The sequence below is a fragment of the Accipiter gentilis genome, chromosome 21 (assembly GCF_929443795.1).
Source record: "Accipiter gentilis chromosome 21, bAccGen1.1, whole genome shotgun sequence".
NCBI lineage: Eukaryota > Metazoa > Chordata > Aves > Accipitriformes > Accipitridae > Astur > Astur gentilis.
Genome location: NC_064900.1, coordinates 24,341,024 through 24,347,023, shown reverse-complemented (window position 1 = coordinate 24,347,023; position 6,000 = coordinate 24,341,024).

The following is a 6,000-nucleotide window of genomic DNA, read 5'->3' as shown; positions in this document are numbered from 1 at the left end:
GATCTGCTCCACCGTGGACCTCCCTGGACTCCAGGGGGACAGCCTGCCTCACCAGGGTCTTCACCATGGGCTGCAGGGGAATCTTCGCTCCGGCGCCTGGAGCATCTCCTCCCCCTCCTTCTTCACTGACCTTGGTGTCCGCAGGCTTGTTTCTCTTACATGTTCTCACTCCTCTCTCCGGCGGCTGTTTCTCCCTGTCCCAACTTTTTTTTTCCTTCTTAAAAATGTTATCACAGAGGCGTTACCACTATCACCGGCTTGGCCTTGGCCAGCAGCGGGTACGTCTTAGAGCCTGCTGATATGGGCTCTCTCTCTCTCGAACACAGTGGAAGCTTCCAGCAGCTTCTTACAGAAGCCAACCCTGTAACCGCCCCCCCCCCCCCCCTCCTCCCGCTACCAAAACCTTGTCACACAAAACCAATACAAGGGGACAGTAATGCTTATCAAATACCATGATCTGCAGTCAACAAGGTGTTCAATAACACTCATGAAATACGGGTCTTAATGCTTTAATTTGTATTTGAACATGAAAATCTTCATTTTCTATATTTTTTTGAGACACAAGTTTTTGACTATGTATCAGGAATAACAGTTTGCTAACTGGCATGTACAATCTTGGGAAAGGTTGCTGGATACTACACAAAAAGATGAGGATGCATTTTAATGACAGTTGTTGAATATTTAAAAACAGTATTTTTCCCCACACTTTGCAGAGGTTATAGGTACCATGAAATGGTTTACATAGGATGGAAAGAGGTTAGACTAGCCCGTATCTAAGTCTTTGTTTCACACCTTTTTCTCTTCTGTGTTTTGTGGCCCCTTAACATGCAAACAGATAGAAACTTTTTATTCCAAAGCTTCTTTAGAAACAAATATATACTGACAAAAACTTGTGTATCTAGTATAGTAAAAGTAGTTTCATTTATTCTATCATTCTGAATAAAAGCTAAGGACGACAGAGGAGAACCATTCCTCTGCCATTTTAATTTTCTTTTCTACGCTTCAATATTGGCCTATAAGACAAAAATCTATATGCACAGTAATGTTGCTGTAATTGCTTTTATACATAGAAACTTTTACATTGCGGTAAATTTACTGCTATTTTCAACTACTGCTCCACATTGGCTTTTACATCAATTCAATCAGAGCAGCAGTAATATTGCTACTTCATCTTGACCTTTGTTTTTTACCTGCTTATTATGCCATTCAGCATTATCAGTTGAGTTAAGACTGATTCTTTCCCATGTGTGCCATATCTGTTCCTGCCTCTTCCTATTTACTTATCAGAGTGAACTTTGCATTGGCATGCTCTTTACATTACTCGGACGGTTCATGCTATTTTGTTTTGTTCTGTTCTCAGCCTCCACTAACTAGTGTTTTTTTTATTAATTGCTATTATCTTCCCTTTGTTTCCATGATCCATGCCTTTCTTCTCCTAATAAGAAGGGGGAATATAAGGAAACACATGCATCTAGGGGTCCAAAACCAGCTAATTAATTCAATATGACCAAGTAACTTATTTTCTGAATGGAAGGCATCATGTTATACTCAGCTTACCTAATTCTAACTACCTAAAAATTCGACATTTATCTTAAAATATTTATTTATGCTGTTTCTTTATCCAATGAAGGATTGACTGCCTGCAGAAAAAAATTCTTACCTTCACCATTAGATGTCTAAAGTTGGGTGAAAGTCTTCCTTTACTCTCAGCGCTAGCTGTTAGTTCTGTGATCACTTCTGCTGATGTAAACTGGAGTCATCACAGATTTCCTTTCTGGATACTCTTAATCAGCTCCACTTTTTATTAAAATCTATTAAAAAACATATATCTCCGATTCTCACTTAAAATATGATTCTCTGATTCAGTGTTGGGAACTGCTGGAAAAGTAAGTGAATGTTGAGCTGCAGCTACCCAATGTCAGACAAGGTATTGATTGATCTGGAAAAGAACCTCAGTGCTGCCCTGTGGAATCTTTCTGGATATGTTTAAACAAGGGAATTTATGATTTTGTTGGTGCTGGGGTTTTTTTGTGGGGTTTCATTGTTGCTTTTTTTAAAAAAAGCTCTTCCTCCAAATTGTGGGAAAGGTAATATATTCCACTTCTGCTTTCTGTGCAATTTTTTTTTTTTTTTCACCAAGCCGGTCTGAGGAATTACAACTGCTAATGACAGCAGTGCATTTTTAATTACTTTCCTGATATGGATCGATTAACATGGAAACAGAGTAGTTCTCAGTTATCCATTTGGGTCATTTCATTGAATAGTTAATTTTAATCCATATTTCTGAACCCTCTTCAAGGGTGTATAAAATCCATGGGGTTTTTATGCTTTTTCTTTTTCCTTTTTGTTATAGGCTTATTGGAAGTCAGAATTTAATTAAATTGCGAATGCACAAAACAGCATGGATATTAGCTCATGTGATAGGAATCTAAAATGCCTCAGAACCCTTTGTCAGAGTTTCAGTATGGTCTTCCATATAAAGAAAATATATCAGTTACTTAATTGCATTCAGTTACCCATTACTGTATTATTTTGCACATTACACATCCCATCTGTTTAGTGATCACCCCTAGGAAACTAATTTCTTGTCAGGTGCATATGTGAAAGTTTTTGGGTAGTGTCTTAGAGCAAACACCCTTCTCGGATAACTCCATGAGCAGATCTTCCCACTACCAGTAAATCTTCCAATGTGATGAGACCTACCAGACATCAACTCACAGTTTTCAACAGTTGTTATTTCAATATAAACTTAGAGCCCAAATTTGGGGAATGCTTAGGGACTGAAGGCAGGTATCACTGTCCAGTTCCCTTCTTTATCTTCCCACCTTCAACATACCTTAGCCTAATGAACACCTACATTACCCAGGCCTCTGAGCAGCTATACTTGTTAAATGACCCTGAAACAGGCTGGTTTTTTGGTTTGGTTTTGGAGGGGGGTTTTTGGTTGGTTGGTTGGTTGGTTGATTTTTTAATTAGCTCAAACCCTATGACTTCAGGGGGAAAATGGAAACATTGTTCCTTCATACCTTTCACTTGATTAAAATACAGGTCTTTCCAAATTTGTTCAATATTTTTGTGTTCTACAGCATAATTTTTAATTAAATTTAAAGAGAAGACAATTACTCATGACTTACATCTTTAATACTGTCTGCACTTTTAAAATTTCGGGATGTTGTCCAAGAACCTCAAGATTAGAAATACCATCCTAGAAAACTGAAGATTCATAAATTCCTCCAAGTTGGATTATACTGGAAATAGGCAAAAATAGGGTTTATAAAAAGACTGTGTAGTCCTCTGCTAAGTCACTGCTCTCCCAAGCTATGTCTTACTGGGTCAAATATGCATGAGAAGGTGTTTGAAGACAGAACAGCACATTAGTGATGTATAATATGCCACTCTTAATCAATATTAAATAACAGATTACACAAAGAATCATGTATTTTTAACTACTAAAAATTCTGATAACTTGTTTAGTAAATGAGGTCCATGTTTTTCATTTCATATAAAGTTTGACAGCTGGCTGACTACTACTCATCCTCAGTACAGGCAGTTGGAAGAGTGAAAGGCAATCAACATGCAGGGTTTGGATTTTTTAAATATGGCATTACTGAGAAGTTGTACTTCTGTATGAGCATCCTGTTAAACTTCTTTTTATGATGTAATAGTAAAAATAAGCTTATAGTCTGTTTCTGCACTTTCAATGAAGATCCATTGATTTGATTTTCTGCCTCCCTCTATGGAAGTCTGCATAGCAAAAGGGACAAACCATTTAGACTTCTGAAAACAGCTGACATAAAGCTGATTTTCATTTCATTTTGATAGGGAAGGGCAAGTCTGTGTGGGTAACCAAAATATTTTCCCACAGATAGCTAGCTATTAATGGGATGCCAGGCTTTAAGTATGTTTGTGATAGACTGGGTATTAGAGGAATTATCTGAACACAATATGCTTTCTGTGTCAGCAGTCTTTTCACCCTGTGCTGGAGATTGATTGAACAATAAAATAAAAGCAGCCCAATAAGGGTATAAAACCTGTGGAGCTGCAGTTGTAGATGCAATACAAACAAACTAAATTGTGAATCTTTTAGGCTTCTACCATGGCAATGACCTATTTCTTTAAAAATGGTCTACTCTCATATTTCACTAGTATGACAATAATAATTTAAAAAAATATCAATTATCAATATTTAAATAAATTGCCATATTTCTCCTGTTTTGAACACCTTAATAGAGTATTGGCCTTCGTACCATTTAAACTATTTTTAAATCATGGTATAATTGTTTAATCATACAGTTCACAACCTGTATCATAAAACTAGAGCTTAGAAAATAATATGCAATGTATTTTATTAGTGTCCTATTTGCAAATTTTTTGCCAATAGAATTGACTAATCTGGTTTATTATTTTTAATTTTATATTATTTTCTCCAGCAAATAATTTCTGTGCTGCAGGCTGTTCTAATCTGGTAGTAACATAGGTTAATGTTCACTCTTTTCCTGAACAGATGCTGCCATTTCATCAGTTTACTCATGTAGCAAACCAACCAAATCCAACTTTCAAGAGTCCTATCAGTCTATAGAGTAAATGGAAGTGAAAAATAAACCTTTGAATTATAATCAAAAGAAAAAATATACAGCTAAGACTGCAGAAGGAGAATGAACAGGAAGACAAGTAACTAAATGAGGAATAATAGAGTCGAAGCAAGTGAAGTCAATGGCTGAGGGAAGTTTGCAGTTACAGGATGTACTTGTCATTAAGAGACATAGAAATGGCCTGACAGAAACCTCATAAAGTTCAACCAACTTCAGCAAATACAAAGTCCTGAATCTGGGATGGAATAACCCTATGTACCAGTACTGCCTGGGGGCTGACAAGCGTCTTTGGGTAATAGTGTTTATCTTTTACTAGTGATATACAATGTCAATGATACAAACAGTTAAATTATGCAAAATACGACAGAGGAATGCAAAGTCCATCTGCACAAAACTCCTCAAATTTGTGACAGAAAATGTCTGATTACGAATAACACAGGAACAAACTAGTATTGTTTCCTGCAGCATGGACGATTGCAGTGAGTTAATCTTGTCTGGCTGCCAGATGCCCACCCAACCACTTCCTCACTCCCCCTCCTCAACAGGACTGGAGGAGAAAATAGGAAAAGAAAGATCATAGGTTAAGATAAGACAGCGAGATCACTAACCATCTGCCATCAATCACAGGCAAAACAGACTCAGCTGGGGGAAAAGTAGTGTAGTTTATTGCCATTTCCAAGTGGTGCAGGGGGATGGGGACTTCGGGGGGTTGCAGTCAGTCCGTAACAGCTCCATTCTGCTGCTCCTTCCTCCTCACGTTCCTCCCCTGCTCTGGTGTGGATCCTTCCCATGGGTTACGGTCCTTCAGGATAAACCTGCTCCAGCCTGGGCTCTCCAAAGGCTTCAGTTCCTTCATGAAACATCCACCTGTTCCAGCGTGAGGTGAGATCCTCCATGGCTGCAGTGTGGGTACCTGCTCCAGCGTGGTCTCTCCAGGGGCTGCAGGGGATCCCTGCTGGGGTGCCTGGAGCACCTCCTCCCCTCCTCCCCCTGTCCCCTCGGTGCCCGCAGGGCTGTTTCTCACACTTTTCCCCTCACAGCCGGGCAGCGTTTTGCCCTTTCTTACACAGGCTTTCCCCGCGGCTCCGCCGTGGTGGCTGCAGGGCTGAGCCGTGCGCTGCGGTGGGTCGGTCGGAGCCGGCTGGAACCGGCTGTGTCCGGCTCGGGGCAGCCCCGGCCTCTCCTCACAGAGGCCGCCCTGCAGCCCCCTGCCAGCGCCTGGGCACCTGCACCAAGTCCAACTATCATGTAACTATGTAATTCTGCTAGATGTGGAATAACCTAACATGTATAACTGAGCAAAGTGAGGTATTTAGAGGTATTCTGAACTTCTGTGATAGAGTGAATGTTCAGAAAAATATAGAAAATTAAAACCGTTGTAATGAAGGGTGTAACATTATTGCTGAAT